General features: G+C 45.1%; 1 long non-coding RNA gene across 1 annotated transcript; it reads left to right on the forward strand.

The window, feature by feature from the left end:
- The first annotated feature begins 221 nt into the window (after positions 1 to 221).
- LOC124286268 lies at positions 222 to 18,075 on the forward strand. The gene is made up of 3 exons (XR_006900994.1): positions 222 to 232; positions 1,346 to 1,348; positions 17,940 to 18,075. It is a non-coding gene; the product is annotated as an uncharacterized LOC124286268 (long non-coding RNA).
- The last annotated feature ends 1,239 nt before the right edge of the window (positions 18,076 to 19,314 follow it).

Below are 19,314 nucleotides of genomic sequence, written 5' to 3' on the forward strand. Positions count from 1 at the left end.
ACCACCCGATACTGTTAGTTGCCTCTTACGACAAGCATGGGTTACTGAAGGTTCATTCTAACCCGGACCTTCACGGGTAGTCTTAAGAAAGGGTTGCTTAAATATGTGTACCTTGTTGAGGTAATGAGTCCTGGCAGAGGCAATTTCCAGTGGTTTCTTAGTTACTCTTTCCTCATACATTACACTTAGATTATCATATTTAACATTGCATATTTTCCTAGCTGAAGTACAAGTTTGCTTCGTTTGCTTTTGTTTACCATAGACAGACCTGCATACCAAACATAGGCATCGCATATATCATGGTCATGTGTTTATGAATCACTATCAAATAATGCTGATACCAGGTGTTTGTGGAAAGGTGAGTGTATCCTGCCCCATAGGTGGCAGTGGTCAGGGTCAAATCAATCAACTACTCCAGGACGTTGTGAGCCGCTTCATCGTATTCACACTACAGCGCCTCAGTGGTATCCGGGTCCATTGACCTTTCTTGGGGATCACTTTAGACCTCAACACCAAGGTCTAATTATAAGACTCAAGTGTATACCGTACAGCGATGGTAGAACAGACTGCTGGTAGAGTCATGTTGCTGGTGAGAGCAGGTTCCAGCGCTTCAGAGCGGATGGTAGAGAGTACGTACGTGTGTTTATCACAACCGGGAGGAATGCACAGGCTGGTGTTATGTCCAGACGAGTTTACCATTTGGAGGTCACGCTGTAATGCCTTGGGCTGGGATCTGGGTTCCGGACAGGACGAAACCTGTTGCTTTTGTCTGATCTTACAACACAAGGTCACATCGGCACAGGTTTTGTGTATCCTTGCAGAACGCGTTTCAAGATCACATAAATCATTGCATCATCAAAAGCAGCAGTACGGCATCAAATGCAGCAAGTGGTCACCACGAGCAGAAGTACGTCACCACATGCAACAGTACGTCACCATGGGCAAGACTACGTCAGTGAGCCACCCCATGCAACAGTACGGCATCAAACGCAGCAATACTTCAAAGCCTGCATGTGGTGATGCATGTATTCATGTGGTGATACGTCAGTACGTCAATTTTAATAGTGTCAATATTTTCAATGGCCGGTTGGCCTCCTGGCATGTGCACATCCTGGTACCATCTTCATCGTGATAGAGAACACGACCTAATCCTCCCACAAACAGACACGACTCGCCTTCACACTCGCTAAATCATATATAACTTTCCCTTGTACTCAGCCCGACCTGTAATGCAACAGCCCTAAATATTGCAAAGTCTAGTTTTCCTTCAGATCCAGGAAAATATCCTACTTTACTGGGACTCATGCGTTTCTATCCAAATTGTACATTTTCAGAGACTTAGCAGAAGGTTCGAATGAGCCTTCAGTAACCCATGCTTGTCGTAAGAGGCGACTAACGGGATCGGGTGGTCAGGCTCGCTGGTTTGGTTGACACATGTCATCGGTTTCCAATTGCGCAGATCGATGCTCATGCTGTTGATCATTGGATTGCCTGGTCCTGACTCGATTATTTACAGACCGCCGCCATATAGCTGGAATATTTCTGAGTGCGGCGTAAAACTAAACTCACTCACTCATTCAGAGACTTAGCATCAGTGTAACACGTGACATAATACTCAAGAAAAAATGGCGCTGAATATCGAGTCAAGTAATCTGACCTCTAATGAAGCGTGGTGTGCGACGAAAGCCAGGTGACCGTGGTCGTTCCAGGTCAATGCATACAGAGTAACTATAATCTCCAAAATACTGGAATGCAGTGACGTCAAACTGACTATATGACCCTATGTGTCAGTCCATGAGGGTCATGTATTTTCACGAGCAGTACACAACAACTACCCGTATTGTTGATACAATTTCTTTTGTCCGTCAGTGTATCTACTTCCGGTCATTTCAATCACGTAAACTGCCGGGCAAAAGAAAGTTTACATCCGTCCTTCATGGTGGCTAAGACTGAAACAGGTTATTCGATTGTGACGTATTTGATAGAAAGTGCCACAGGTATCGTTTGGACATTAGGTTTGCCCTGTTTCGGCAACTGCTTTCTGCCTAATGACGTTTTGATTATTGAGTGAGTTGGGTTTTACGCCGCTTTTAGCAACACCCCAGCAATATCGGCATGACGGGCGAACGCTTTAACCACTAGGCTACCCCGCTACCCCACCGCCCCGTTTAGATAAGGGAACGTTCATAATTTATGGTTGGGGGTGGGTTGGGGTGTGTAGGGTGTGATGATGACTTTTATGGAGATGCATGTACAATGTGAATCAACCCCTAAAATTTATATACGAAAGTAACCCCCACACCACACACATGTCATGTACACACATCATTGATCCCGCCCACACCACATGAACTTTAAGCATAATTTGGGGAATGTTATCATGAACAAAATCATAGCTGCCCCCCTTCCCATATCACACATACACACACACACACACACACACACACACACGAACAAAATTAAAATAAAATAAAATTATGAACGGTCCCTAACGTTTGTAATTGTGGTGTCAAATCCTGTTTTCAATAGGTGTATCTACTTGGGGGCCCGGTGGTTCATGCTTACCTATGTGACTCGTGTTTACGATTACGATTTCACTTCATATGTTCTGTGTAAAATATAGCTCTAATTTGCTTGACTTTATTTGCGATAGGATCGTAAGTCAACCCTTCGTGTGTCTAGTATATTGACCCATCGTCACCTTAGTCTGTATCTATGACAGTGAGTAGCTTAATTTCATCCATTGTAATCATTGCTTGTGTGGAGTGATAACGCCTAGCAGATTACAATAGGTTGTCCCATACTTGTAACAACTACGATACCAACGTATGACACGATGTAAACAACAGCTAGATAGCGCTAGTTATCTCTCCCTTTGCGGGGTGGGGGAGAGTCATTATTCATTGTAAACAGTCTGACGATGTCGAATGACATAGGTTAAACGTATTTTAATTCTGCAATGTTTTAAGCTAACTGTTTGATTTGTTCAGGTAACCTGCCGAAAAGCTAACGTTGTACACAGACTAATTAATGCAGCACACACCGTCAATCCGGACTATCCTGGTATTAGTAATTAAGCGTCCGGATTAAACAAGTTTTAATTAGCGGATCTCGGGTGTGAAATCATTCCTTAGAATGTGTGATCATGTTGCAAGTTGTTGTCGCCTAAAGGCGAGGGTCTGTACATTTGTTTCTCTTCTTTCCTAGAACGTTTTATGCGTTCCTCCCAACGCAGTTATTTTGTGGTCTCTGGGCGTACATGCTGGCTAGGTCACGATGTTCTCGTACACGCTCACATGTGTAAGAGTTGATTATACCCATTCACGGTGTTGATGACGTTTGAACAAAAAGCGTATATATATTAAATTCTCCTGCGTTGGTCTAAATATCGAGAAGTCGACTATAAGAAGATAGCCTGATACTACTGAATACAAAGGCAACCTAACATCAAGTCCCTAATATTGGCCTAATAACGAGTTCAGCGTTACCCGGCGTCCTAATATTCGCTTGTACGACTGATCTGTGTTCAGACACTATGAGAGGCTTATGTAGGATAACGATACGCTTCATCTACGTATTCCAAGGAGATAGAGCACTATTTCCGTTATATCGGGCCGTGTGTCAGATTAGCGACAGATGGACGCCAGAAGGATGTAGGGAACGGATCATTTGGGTGAAACCGTAGCATAGGCGGATCCAGGAATATTCACAGGAGGGGGGTGGGGCTGGGGGTGGGTTGGAACCGAACCACCCCTGGCTCTGCCAATGCAAAACATTAACTTCAATGTGGTCTTTAGTCATTTTGAAAAGGGAGGACTCGAACCCCCTGACACCCCTTTGGATCCGCCAATGCCTAGTTCTGCACCTTGATTGTGTAATATATTTTCTGAAAACAAACTCAAGTCTAGCCAGTTCTATTCCGCAGAGGAAAAAAGACAAAACGATACACACTGACGCAAATATACACGCTCATAACGCCGCACTCGGCAATATTCCAACAATATGACGGCGGTCTGTAAATAATCGGTTCTGGACCAGACAATCCAGTGATTAACATCACAAGCATCGACCTACGCAAATGGGATACGATGACATGTGTCAGCCAAGTCAGCGAGTCTGACCACCCGATCCCGTTAGTAGCCCTTACGACAAGGATGGGTTACTTAAGACCAATTCTAACCCGGATCTTTACCAGTCTATAACTAACCGAATGATGGCCTATCCTGTCTCCACTGTTTATATCTGTGCGTGGCAACCAGTTCCTGTTAACCGCCCTGTTCTGTATACAAATCGTTAAACGAAACCGTATTCATACCGTTATATTACACCGTTATTTTTCATCCGAGGGGCCAAAAGTAATCCCGTCCCGTGATGTTTTTAAACTCTGTGAAAGGGACAAGTTCAAAAGTTTATTGCTGAGAGAAATGTTAAATTCCATGTAAAACTCAAAACCACACTGTCATGAAGACAGACATGCTTAAATACCATTCTGTATATTCTGGTTGGAAAACTTCACACACACACACACGCACGCACGCACGCACGCACGCACGCACGCACGCACGCACGCACGCACGCAACGCAAGCACGCACGCACACACACATCCCTTACCGTAAGGAAATAAGAATATTATGCGTCATGGAACTTTTGAACGGGTCCCTAATATAGGTTTATTGTTATTAAACGGGAGATCTCTTCAGGAGTGAGTAATACGTTGATTTATCATCCACGTGATTAAAAATTACCCAGTTTGTAAAATTTGCCTGTGCGTCACTAAAACAACTCACATTCCTCACCACTGGTTTCCCTCTAATTGTTCTGTCAGGAATCTGAAATAGATTATATATTGTGAAATAATGGGCAATACTGGTATTATTTCACTGGCACGGGCGTCATATCAATTTTATGAAAGTCATGAGAATTCATATTGTATAGACGCTCTCGCTCTGGAAGTGCAGGAACCCGTTGTTTCGCAACACAGGAAACCAATGCTCGTGTAAACACTTCTGTTTTCGTCAGGACAGGAAGCTCTCGATGGAGCGGAAACGTGTTATCCAAAAATGATGGGTATTCGTCGACGTTAATAAATAACATGTTTGTCAGAGCAGCGGTGTGGGTAGTGGAGACAACGTTGTGTGTTGAGGAAGGAGTCAATGCCGTGTGTTGAGGGTGGAGACAACGTCGTGTGTTGAGAGTGGAGACAATGCCGTGTGTTGAGGGTGGGGACAACGTCGTGTGTTGAGAGTGGAGACAATGCCGTGTGTTGAGGCTGGAGACAACGTCGTGTGTTGAGGGTGGAGACAACGTTGTGGGTGGAGACAACGTCGTTTGTTGTGGGTGGCAACAATATCGTGTGTTGTGAGTGGAGATAACGTCATTGGTAGGGGGAAGAGACAACGTCATGTGTTGAGGGTGGAGACAATGCCATATGTTGAGGGTGGAGACAACGTCATGGGTAGAGGGTGGAGACAACGTCGTGTGTTGAGGGTGGAGACAACGTCGTGTGTTGTGGGTAGAGACAACGTCGAGCGTTGAGGTGGAGGCAATGCCGTGTGTTGTGGGTGAAGATCACGTCATGTGTTGAGGGTGGAGACAATGCCGCGTGTTGTGGGTTGACATAACATCATGTGTTGATGGTGGAGACCACGACGTGTGTTGATGGTGGAGGTAACGTTGTTTGTTGTGGGTAGAGATAACGTCATGTGTTGAGAGTGGAGACAACGTCGTGTGTTGAGGGTGGAGACAACGTCGTGTGTTGAGGGTAGAGACAATGACGTGTGTTGTGGGTGGAGATAAGGTCGGGTGTTGAGGGTGGAGACAATGACGTGTGTTGTGGGTGGAGATAAGGTCGGGTGTTGAGGGTGGAGACAATGACGTGTTATAAGTAGAGATAACGTCATGTGTTGAGGGTGGAGACTACGTCGGTTAGTGTGTGTAGATAACGTCGGGTGTTGAGGGTGGATGCAGTGACGTGCGTTGTGGGTGGAGATAACTTCATGTGTTGAGGGTGGAGACAACGTCGTGTATTGAGGGTGGAGACAACGTCATGTGTTGTGGGTGGAGACAACGTCGTGTATTGAGGGTGGAGACAACGTCATGTGTTGAGGGTAGAGACAACGTCGTGTGTTGAGGGTAGAGACAACGTCGTATGTTGTGGGTGTATAACGTCATGTGTTGAGGGTGGAGGTAACGTTGTTTGTTGTGGGTAGAGATAACGTCATGTGTTGAGGGTGAAGACAACTTCGTGTGTTGTGGGTGGAAACAAAGTCGTCTCTTGAGGGTGGTGATAACGTCGTGTTTTGAGGGTGGAGACAACGACGTGTGTTGTGAGTGGAAATAACGTCATATGTTGAGGGTGGAGACTACGTCGCGTGGTGTGGATGGCGACAACGTCATGTGTTGACGGTGGAGACAACGTCATGTGTTGAGGGTGGAAACAACGTCGTGAGTTGCGGGTGGAGATAACGTCGTGTGATGAGGGTGGAGACAACGTCGTGAGGTGATGGTGGAGACAACGTCGTGTGTTGTGTCTGGAGATGACGTCGTGAGTTGCGGGTGGAGATCACGTCGTGTGTTGTGTCTGGAGATGACGTCGTGAGTTGCGGGTGGAGATAACGTCGTGAGGTGATGGTGGAGACAACGTCATGTGTTGAGGGTGGAAACAACGTCGTGTGTTGCGGGTGGAGATAACGTCGTGAGGTGATGGTGGAGACAACGTCATGTGTTGAGGGTGGAAACAACGTCGTGTGTTGCGGGTGGAGATAACGTCGTGTGTTGAGGGTGGAGATCACGTCGTGAGGTGATGGTGGAGACAACGTCATGTGTTTAGGGTGGTGACAAAGTCGTATGTTGTGGGTGTATAACGTCATGTGTTGAGGGTGGAGGTAACGTTGTTTGTTGTGGGTAGAGATAACGTCATGTGTTGAGGGTGAAGACAACTTCGTGTGTTGTGGGTGGAAACAAAGTCGTCTCTTGAGGGTGGTGTTAACGTCGTGTTTTGAGGGTTGAGACAACGACGTGTGTTGTGAGTGGAAATAACGTCATGTGTTGAGGGTGGAGACTACGTCGCGTGGTGTGGGTGGCGACAACGTCAAGTGTTGACGGTGGAGATAACGTCATGTGTTGTGGGTGGAGATGACGTCGTGAGTTGCGGGTGGAGATAACGTCGCGAGGTGATGGTGGAGACAACGTCATGTGTTGAGGGTGGAAACAACGTCGTGTGTTGCGGGTGGAGATAACGTCGTGTGTTGAGGGTGGAGATCACGTCGTGAGGTGATGGTGGAGACAACGTCATGTGTTGATGGTAGTGACAAAGTCGTATGTTGTGGGTGTATAACGTCATGTGTTGAGGGTGGAGGTAACGTTGTTTGTTGTGGGTAGAGATAACGTCATGTGTTGAGGGTGAAGACAACTTCGTGTGTTGTGGGTGGAAACAAAGTCGTCTCTTGAGGGTGGTGATAACGTCGTGTTTAAGGGTTGAGACAACGACGTTGTGAGACAACGACGTGTGTTGTGAGTGGAAATAACGTCATGTGTTGAGGGTGGAGACTACGTCGCGTGGTGTGGATGGCGAAAACGTCATGTGTTGACGGTGGAGATAACGTCGTGTGTTGTGGGTGGAGATGACGTCGTGAGTTGCGGGTGGAGATAACGTCGTGAGGTGATGGTGGAGACAACGTCATGTGTTGAGGGTGGAAACAACGTCGTGTGTTGCGGGTGGAGATAACGTCGTGTGTTGAGGGTGGAGATCACGTCGTGAGGTGATGGTGGAGACAACGTCATGTGTTGAGGGTGGAAACAACGTCGTGTGTTGCGGGTGGAGATAACGTCGTGTGTTGAGGGTGGAGATCACGTCGTGAGGTGATGGTGGAGACAACGTCATGTGTTGACAACTGGTGGGTGACAAAAGTCGTATGTTGTGGGTGTATAACGTCATGTGAGGGTTGAGGGTGGAGGAGTAACGTTGTTTGTTGTGGGTAGAGATAACGTCATGTGTTGAGGGTGAAGACAACTTCGTGTGTTGGGGTGGAAACAAAGTCGTGGTGTTAACGGGAATCGTGTTTGGTGAGGTGGTTTGAGACAACGTGTGGTGTGGATGGAAACGTAAATAACGTCATGTGTTGAGGGTGGAGTCGTGTGGTGTGGGTGGACAACGTCGGGTGTTGACGTCGTGGAGAGTTGCGTCATGTGTTGGGAGATAACGTCGTGAGTTGTGGGTGGAGATAACGTCGTGTGGTGATGGTGGAGACAACGTCATGTGTTGAGGGTGGAAACAACGTCGTGTGTTGCGGGTGGAGATAACGTCGTGTGTTGAGGGTGGAGATCACGTCGTGAGGTGATGGTGGAGACAACGTCATGTGTTGAGGGTGGAAACAACGTCGTGTGTTGCGGGTGGATAACGTCGTGTGTTGAGGGTGGAGATCACGTCGTGAGGTGATGGTGGAGACAACGTCATGTGTTGATGGTGGTGACAAAGTCGTATGTTGTGGGTGTATAACGTCATGTGTTGAGGGTGGAGGTAACGTTGTTTGTTGTGGGTAGAGATAACGTCATGTGTTGAGGGTGAAGACAACTTCGTGTGTTGTGGGTGGAAACAAAGTCGTCTCTTGAGGGTGGTGATAACGTCGTGTTTTGAGGGTTGAGACAACGACGTGTGTTGTGAGTGGAAATAACGTCATGTGTTGAGGGTGGAGACTACGTCGCGTGGTGTGGATGGCGAAAACGTCATGTGTTGACGGTGGAGATAACGTCGTGTGTTGTGGGTGGAGACAACGTCGTGTGTTGAGGGTGTGGGTGGAGACAACGCCGTGAGGTGATGGTGGAGACAACGTCGTGGGGTGATGGTGGAGACAACATCGTGTGTTGTGGGTGGAGACAACGTCCTGTGGTGAGGGTGTTGGGATGCTGGAAGGTAGATGATGTTTAAAGGACAAGCATCATTCTATTTTATCATGGCACCATTTCACATTCGCTGCAGTTGAGCCCAGTGTTTGAAGCACACAAACAGCACTATTATCCGATATGATTGCCAGTTGACCGAATTTCCTGTACTTTTAGTTGTTCCAGTGTCAGGACATTACTCGATGACTGGCACAGTGTCATGTAGGTTAAATATGCATCTAGGGGAAACGTAAATACTGCATGCAGTGACGTCAGTAGTGACAGTCACGTGGTATCAAGCAAGTCATTAGTGAGGGGTGTTTGGGTTAGTTGGGTGACTACCACGGAGACGTTCGGGTTGGTTAGGTATTGGGTGGAACCGCAAATATGTTTGAGTGTGTGTGATTCGTGGTCGGACAGATTGACGTATTGCAAATTAGCTTCGAAAATGTATATTCGAATTTGAAAATGTACGTATTTATATGTGCTTGCGTTGATTTTTGTGTGTGTGTGTGTGTGTGTGAGGAGAGAGAAAGTCCAAGTGTGAGAGTAATAGAGAGAGAAAGAGAGAGTCTGTGTGTGTTGTGTGTATGTGTGAGAGTCTGTGTGTGTGTTGTGTGTGTTTGAGAGAGTCTGTGTGGTGTGTGTGAGAGAGTCTGTCTGTGTGTGTGTGTGTGTGTGAGAGAGTGTGTGTTGTGAGAGAGTATGTGTGTGGTGTGTGAGTGAGAGAGAGTCTGTGTGTTGTGTATGTGAGAGTCTGTGTGTGTTGTGTGTGTGAGTGGTGTGCGTGTGTGAGAGTATGTGTGCGGTACGGTAGAGACAGTCTGTGTGTGGTGTGCGTGTGAGACTTGTATGGTGTGTGTGTGTGTGTGAGAGAGAGATGCTTTTATTCAGTCTGACGTATCTTCTTATATTTCTCCGCATTTTCTTCTTTCCTTTACCATATCGTCTATACACTTGGCTCAAGACTCGTTCTGGATATTTATGGACTTTTAAGACAATATGTACGTCGAGGTATATACAGACACTTAAACAGATGTTATTGATCACATCGTGCGCAGTTCAGCCGTGCCTTGTTGAATCCAAACTTGCTTTCCGGCGCTCTTGTAAACAATGTGTAATATATTGACTTACATATACAACACACTCTACCGTCTCTCCCAGTTAGGTATTCATACCATGGTTTCAATATGCAGCACTGGTGAAAATGAAAGTATGAAATATGGATATTAGTGCAAGTAATTTTGCATCAAAAGTAAGTTGTTTATATGTGCACGTGTCAATAAAGAGCAACGCATATTGAATTACATACCGTATAATGTTTTGAAATTCAACAATATACAAGTTTACCATCTGTTGCATATACAGTTACCGGCAGTATACATGTCGACGTTGAAAACACATGCAACTGTACTGGTAAGAGCAACTAGTTCGTGCAACACAAGTCTCCCTCTACAGCCATAAAGTCCATGATTTTTACGATGTGCTTTTACGAATCGTCCTGGATGGGTTCAGCGAGTGACATGTTAGTGGTGGCGGTATCTCGACAATTGATGAGTCAGTTAAAGATTAACTCGGAGCCAGGCGAACCAGACTGATAACCTGTGGAATCACAAATCACCACCCTGCCAAGCTGATACAGAAAACCCTACTTTGTCGGCTCTTAATAAAACCATATTGACACACATTCAAGAAGGGGCTCCAATTAAGAGCCGTCTCATTACGATCAACGATAGTCCACTTGTATCACGGTAGCCAGAATGTGACTGACCTTCACCAGGTAAAGAATAAACACGGACCGACGAGGTTGTAATGAAATATTTCTTTTCTAAAGTTTAGCATTGTTTTGATTATCTGCATGTAGGGTTAGGGCATGTTTAATAGTCACAAGCTGAACATAAATATTATTCAGGTAAGGTTAGACTTAAATGTATTGCTTTGTGAGTGAGTGAGTGAGTGAGTGAGTGAGTTTAGTTTTACGCCGCACTCAACAATATTCCAGCTATATGGCGGCGGTCTCTAAATAATCGAGTCTGGACGAGACAATCCAGTGATCAACAGCATGAGCATCGATCTGCGCAATTGGGAACCGATTACATGTGTCAACCAAGTCAGCGAGCCTGACCACCCGATCCCGTTAGTCGCCTCTTACGACAAGCATAGTCGCCTTTTGTGGCAAGCGTGGGTTGCTGAAGACTCATCTACCCCGGATCTTCACGGGCCGAGTGAGTGAGTGAGTGAGTGAGTGAGTGAGTGAGTGAGTGATTGAGTGAGTGAGTGAGTGAGTGAGCGATTGAGTGAGTGAGTGAGTGAGTGAGTGAGTGAGTGAGTGTTATACTACCGAGCATTGTACACATTGTACCCGTGTGGTGAGGACATTAATTATATGTACATGTACATTTACAAGAAAGCGTGCCACTAAGAGACCCCAGCGTCTGCGTGAGAGACAACACGTGATGTTTGGCTTATAAAGTGGTACAGTAAAACTCGGTGAGCCCGAAGACAAACCTCTGTGATGAATGAAGCAGACCTGTAAATCACCACATAACAGAGACTATACATGTATATATAGCCTGGGTCAAGGTCGTTAGAAATCCCCCGCTGTAATTACTGAATTGTATCTTAACATATACTTCATATAATCATTATCATAAAAGTAGGCAACACACTCTTCACTTAAGTGCAACCTTGCAAAATTCACTTGTAGTGTATTTTCCTAATGTAAGGCATATGTAGGCCCTAATGGGGTATTGGATTACGTTAGGAATCTGGGTGAAGGTTGAAGTTGGTGTTAGAAAGGAGAACATATGCTTCTTTGTTAGAACAGGTTTTACATATGCATATGGTGTACATTTGCACTTTCGTTGTTTATCCTGCCAGAAAACCCGCATAGCGAGAGATATAAACCTGATGTGGTGGGTTAGAAAATGAGACGCACGTTTTCAAGCGAGGCTGATAATTTAGAAGATATTCATGGTCCGCTTCATTCAATTACTGACATCTCGTGATAAGTGGAAAGGCTTTTTGGATTGAAAATTTCAAGTTCGGCTTTTGCTAAGGTTTGTTTGTTGGTTTGTTTTGTAACTCTGCACTCAGCTTTTGCTTTGGTGGACGCATCGAATTCATCGTCAACTATTTATCATTGCAGCTAATGAGTTATTCTTTTAAATTCTGTTTTATGATTTACGAACTATACCTGAGTGATGGCACGAGGAGAAAATAACAGAAATTATATTATTATACTGTCACTCCGTTATTAAGACATATATGTACGGATGACCAAAATGTATTAGCTAGTGTATACTGAATGTACCTTCCGTGTCTTAAAATAGTTGGCTTACATTTAATAACACATTAATCATATTTTGTATTTGCCCATTTTGGTAAGATTGCATTTTTGTATTTGTTCGTGGAGCTCAAGTTGTGATGTTTTCAGATTCATTTATTGTGCAAGCAAACGTATGCTATTTCAGGTAAAATGTAAGTTGTAAAGAAAGACCAGATGTATCGTCTATTTCACCTGTCCTCACCTGTGTGATGGACAACTGGAAATGCTTACGTTGTATGTGCAATTTGGAAGGACATTTTTGTCTGTTAGTGGGTTTAATTTTTCTGCTGGTCACTTAGCCACTTGCAGATCACTTGTATCTACAGGTCGTAGGTTCCAGCATAAGCTTCGCTCCCATGACGGTACGTTCTTGATGCGGCTATACCTATTCTGGTGGGCTCTAAATACAGTTCTTGATACAGCTGTACCGTGGGTTTTAATTACGGTAGTAGATGCAGCTATACCTGTTCTGGTGGGCTTTAAATACAGTTCTTGATACAGCTGTACCGATGCTGGTGGGCTGTAATTACAGTTGTAGATGCAGCAATACCCATGCTGGTGGGGTCTAAATACAGTTCTTGATACAGCTGTACCGATGCTGGTGGGCTGTAATTACAGTTCTTGATGCGGCTATACCTATTCTGGTGGGGTCTAAATACAGTTCTTGATACAGCTGTACCGATGCTGGTGGGCTGTAATTACAGTTGTAGATGCAGCAATACCCATGCTGGTGGGGTCTAAATACAGTTCTTGATACAGCTGTACCGATGCTGGTGGGCTGTAATTACAGTTCTTGATGCGGCTATACCTATTCTGGTGGGCTCTGATGACGGTTCTTGATGCGACTATACCAATGCTGGTGGACTCTAATTACGGTTCTTGATGCAGCTATACCCAATGCTGGTGGGCTCTAATTACGGTTCTTGATGCAGCTATCCCAATGCTGGTGGGCTCTAATTACGGTTCTTGATGCAGCTATACCCATGCTGGTGGGCTCTAATTACGGTTCTTGATGCGGCTATACCCATGCTGGTGGGCTCTAATTACGGTTCTTGATGCCCATGCTGGTGGGCTCTAATTATACCCATGCTGGTGGGGTCTAGGTTACAGGTCCCATTGATGGTTCTTGATGCAGCTATACCCATGCTGGTGGGCTCTAATTACGGTTCTTGATGCAGCTATACCCATGCTGGTGGGCTCTAATTACGGTTCTTGATGCAGCTATACCCATGCTGGTGGGCTCTAAATACGGTTCTTGATGCAGCTTACTATGGGTTCCCGACCATACCCATGGTGGTGGGTTCTAAACACGGATGCAGCTATACCCATGCTGGTGGGCTCTAATTACGGTTCTTGATGCAGCTATACCCATGCTATACCCATGCTGGTGGGCTGTATTTACAGTTATGCGACTATATCGGTGCTGGTGGGCTCTGATGACGGTACTTGATGCGACTATACCCATACTGGTGGGCTCTCAATACGATTCTTGATGAGGATATACCCATGCTGGTGGGCTCTAATTACGGTTCTTGATGCAGGTGTACCCATTCTGATGGGCTCTAAATACGATTCTTGATGCGGATATACCCATGCTGTTGGGCTCTTATCACGGTTCTTGATGCGACTATACCCATGGTGGTGGGTTCTAATTACGGTTCTTGATGCGACTATACCCATGGTGGTGGGTTCTAATTACGGTTTTTGATGCGACTATACCCATGCTGGTGGGCTCTAAATAGGTTCTTGATGCAGCTATACCCATGCTGGTGGGCTATAAATAGGTTCTTGATGCAGGTGTACCCATTCTGATGGGCTGTATTTACAGTTTTTGATGCGACTATATCGATGCTGGTGGGCTCTGATGACGGTACTTGATGCGACTATACCCATACTGGTGGGCTCTCAATACGATTCTTGATGAGGATATACCCATGCTGGTGGGCTCTAATTACGGTTCTTGATGCAGGTGTACCCATTCTGGTGGGCTCTAAATACGGTTCTTGATGCGGATATACCCATGCTGGTGGGCTCTAATCACGGTTCTTGATGCGACTATACCCATGCTGGTGGGTTCTAATTACGGTTCTTGATGCGACTATACCCATGCTGGTGGGCTCTAATTACGGTTCTTGATGCGACTATACCCATGCTGGTGGGCTCTAAATAGGTTCTTGATGCAGGTATACCCATGCTGGTGGGCTGTAATTACGGTTCTTGATGCAACTATATCCATGCTGGTGGGCTCTGATGATGGTACTTGATGCAACTATACCCATGCTGGTGGGCTCTCAATACGATTCTTGATGCGGATATACCCATGCTGGTGGGCTCTGATGACTGTACTTGATGCGACTATACCCATGCTGGTGGGCTCTAAATACGGTTCTTGATGCGGCTAGACCTATTCTGGTGGCCTCTAATTAATGACGGTTCGTGATGCGACTATATCTATGCTGGTGGGCTCTAATGACGGTACTTGATGCGACTATACGTATTCTGGTGGGCTCTAAATACGGTTCTTGGTGTGGCTATACCCATGCTGGTGGGCTCTAATTATGGTTTTTGATGCAACTATACCCATCCTGGTGGGCTAATTACGGTTCTTGATGCGACTATACCCATCCTGGTGGGCCAATTACGTTTTTCGATGCGACAATACCCATCCTGGTGGACCAATTACGGTTCTTGATGCGACTATACCCATCCTGGTGGTCCAATTACGTTTTTCGATGCGACAATACCCATCCTGGTGGACCAATTACGGTTCTTGATGCGACTATACCCATGCTGGTGGGGTAAATACGGTTCTTGATGCGACTATACCCATCCTGGTGGGCCAATTACGGTTCTTGATGCGACTATACCCATGCTGGCGGGCTGTAATTACGGTTCTTGATGCGACTATACCCATGCTGGTGGGCTCTAATTACGGTTCTTGATGCGACTATACCCATGCTGGTGGGCTCTAATTACGGTTCTTGATGCGACTATACCCATGCTGGTGGGCTCTAATTACGGTTCTTGATGCGACTATACCCATGCTGGTGGGCTCTAATTACGGTTCTTGATGCGGCTATACCCATGCTGGTGGGCTCTAATTACGGTTCTTGATGCGACTATACCCATGCTGGTGGGTTCTAATTACGGTTCTTGATGCGACTATACCCATGCTGGTGGGCTCTAATTACGGTTCTTGATGCGACTATACCCATGCTGGTGGGCTCTAAATAGGTTCTTGATGCAGCTATACCCATGCTGGTGGGCTCTAAATAGGTTCTTGATGCAGGTGTACCCATTCTGATGGGCTGTATTTACAGTTTTTGATGCGACTATATCGATGCTGGTGGGCTCTAAATGACGGTTCTTTGATGCGACTATACCCATACTGGTGGGCTCTCAATACGATTCTTGATGAGGATATACCCATGCTGGTGGGCTCTAATTACGGTTCTTGATGCAGGTGTACCCATTCTGATGGGCTCTAAATACGATTCTTGATGCGGATATACCCATGCTGTTGGGCTCTTATCACGGTTCTTGATGCGACTATACCCATGGTGGTGGGTTCTAATTACGGTTCTTGATGCGACTATACCCATGGTGGTGGGTTCTAATTACGGTTTTTGATGCGACTATACCCATGCTGGTGGGCTCTAAATAGGTTCTTGATGCAGGTGTACCCATGCTGGTGGGCTGTAATTACAGTTTTTGATGCAACTATATCCATGCTGGTGGGCTCTGATGATGGTACTTGATGCAACTATACCCATGCTGGTGGGCTCTCAATACGATTCTTGATGCGGATATACCCATGCTGGTGGGCTCTGATGACTGTACTTGATGCGACTATACCCATGCTGTTGGGCTCTAAATACGGTTCTTGATGCGGCTAGACCTATTCTGGTGGCCTCTAATTAATGACGGTACGTGATGCGACTATATCTATGCTGGTGGGCTTAAATGACGGTACTTGATGCGACTATACGTATTCTGGTGGGCTCTAAATACGGTTCTTGATGTGGCTATACCCAGGTTGATCGGCTCTCATTACGTTTTTTGATGCAACTATACCCATCCTGGTGGGCTAATTACGGTTCTTGATGCAACTATACCCATCCTGGTGGGCCAATTACGTTTTTCGATGCGACAATACCCATCCTGGTGGACCAATTACGGTTCTTGATGCGACTATACCCATCCTGGTGGTCCAATTACGTTTTTCGATGCGACAATACCCATCCTGGTGGACCAATTACGGTTCTTGATGCGACTATACCCATGCTGGTGGGGTAAATACGGTTCTTGATGCGACTATACCCGTCCTGGTGGGCCAATTATGGTTCTTGATGCGACTGTACCCATGCTGGCGGGCTGTAATTACGGTTTTTGATGCGACTATGCCCATCCTGGTGGGCCAATTACGGTTCTTGATGCGACTATACCCATCCTGGTGGGCCAATTACGGTTCTTGATGCGACTATACCCAGGCTGGTGGGCTGTAATTACGGTTCTTGATGCGACTATACCCATGATGGTGGGCTCTAATTACGGTTCTTGATGTGGCTATACCCATGCTGGTGGGCTATTTACGGTTCTTGATGCGACTATACCCATGCTGGTGGGCTCTAATTACGGTTCTTGATGTAGCTATACCCATGCTTGTGGGCTAATTACGGTTCTTGATGCGACTATACCCATTCTGGTGGGCTCTAATTACGGTTCTTGATGTGGCTATACATACCCAACCTTGACGTTACAATTTGTAAAACGGAACTTGCCAATTGTGGAATAAAGGTTAAAGCAGAGGATTCACTCTTCAGATCATAGGTTTTGGTACAGTGTGATTGATGTCTGTCTATCAGTGTATCATTTTCACATTTCAAGTTTCCTCTGACATTAATATCTTACTTTCTTATTAATATCAGTGTTACACCTATACATAAATGTATTCATGGAGGAAAGGTAATCACCTTTGATTAAATGTGTCCTTTCAGCAGTTTCAAAGCCAAACGGTCTGGTGCATTCTCATATGTGTCAAAAACAGTAACTGGCAGTCATTTGCGTAACAGTCTATCAACTTCAAACCAATACCTCACCTATTCCTTAACTTTATACTTGACATTTTCATAGGATACAAATTGTACTTATACCTCGAATTTTGGAAACATAAGGAAAGTCACCTACTTGGGTGTTCAGTCAAGACGTGATGAGGTAATTTTACGACGATGTCGTATTGGCCACAGTCGATTTACTCATGACTATCTGCTGAAAACGGATGGGGATGGACCCCCCACGTGTGTCTCTTGCGATGAGGTTTTCACCATCAAGCATATTCTGCTTGAATGCGTGGACTTATCGTCTGCAAGGGACTCACATTATGATGCAACATACCTAAAATATCTGTTCTCCCGCGTGAGCGCTCATCTCATAGTGAACTACCTGAGGGAAACTGATCTGTATCATAAATTGTAACTGTGAAATGTAACTATCATAAATTGTAACTGTTAAATGTGACTAACAAATTGCCTGCCTTTAAATTTGATGCTATGACTTTTTCTGCTTTTTAATGACAATGTAATGAATATATGTTTTTGAAATAAAACTCATTCCGAGTATGTACTTACAATGTTTATTAATGCAAACTTGTTCTCGTCACTATATGGCTGGAATAATGCCGATGTGACGCAAAACCCAACTCAACTCAACTCAACACTACATAAACTGTAGAAAGTACATATCTGGTGTTTTGGGATCATTTGAAAAGCGTTGTGATGTTGACTGGCAACTGCGCAATTGGGCACGATATCTGGGGTGTTTGGGCAACATATTAGGAAAGTCTGTGACTTATATATCACTGTAAAAACTCTTTTCAAAACATTTACATCGCTATTTGGAAAGTAATCCAAAAGCACCGGGTGTGTACTTTCTTTTGTACGTCAGTTTATGTAAAACGTTTTATGAATAGAAGCGGGAAGGGAAGAATCACCCGTTCTCTATACATTATGTCTCTCATAGTTCTTCACGTCGTCGCCAAGACCATGTTCAAGCAGATGATAATAAATGCCGTGTAATTGGCACAACAAGAAAGAATTGTGTTGAGCATAAAACAATTTAACCCCAAAAGTTTAATATTTTCATCTGAGACATTCAATATAAGTTTATTCGCTACGAAAGGCTGTTCATGTCTGTTTTGGTTTTCGAACAGGAACCTTGAACCAAAGAACACCTTGAAGAGTCTTTCCAAAAGGGTAATGTAGAGATAGGCGTTACGAATATTATGATTTGTAACTAATTAGAGATGTAGAGTGTGATATCATCTCCTGCCGCTCACATTGGCTTACTTCCAAACAAGTTGCATCTTGACCCAGCAGTGGCATATCAGCATCTGACTACAGACGGTGCACGAATGGGAAATGATAATCGCATGGCAAAACCCTAGCTGCCTTCGGGTGAGTTTCATTACCGCACAAGTAAGTAAGAGTGTATCGCTTGGAGAACTCTCTGCCAGATTGCAGCTGTCAGTTGGCCATCAACCACTGAGAGGGTGAGCATGACACATTACACGCGGTGAAGTCTGGGCGTCTTATCGGTGTAAACGGCCATCTTTAGACTGTAACGATGTCTGCCTCCGAGGTGGTTCTGACATTATTACTTGACCATCGTGATAGTGGTGACGTCACTGGTCTTCTCCATTACTGATCCCCGTGGTGTTGGTCACGTAATGCAATCAGCGTTATCTACGTGCATTGACAGACGAAAAAGGAATTGTTTTGGGGTTTAAATATATTTAACTATGTCTATTGAACATTGCATGAAGGTTTGAACCTACATCCCCTGTCGTGAGCTCTTTTCCCTAGTTCTTTGAGCAGAAATTTGAGCAGATATTTCATTGCCAAAACGTTCGAAATATAAACAGTCACAATGTTCTGTAAACTGCATACACATATTTTGTAATACCATAGTATAGTTGGGCTTAAGGGGTTGTACTACAGATGTGTACCCAGGAATACAGAAACGTACCCCAGCCAAAATCAGAATACAGAAACATACCCTAGGACGATTCCATTCCGCTCTGTGTCGTTTTCTTGATCGGAACTATCAT

Source organism: Haliotis rubra, unplaced genomic scaffold, assembly GCF_003918875.1.
Source record: "Haliotis rubra isolate DU_JTF1 unplaced genomic scaffold, ASM391887v1 Scf38, whole genome shotgun sequence".
In the NCBI taxonomy this organism is placed as follows: domain Eukaryota; kingdom Metazoa; phylum Mollusca; class Gastropoda; order Lepetellida; family Haliotidae; genus Haliotis; species Haliotis rubra.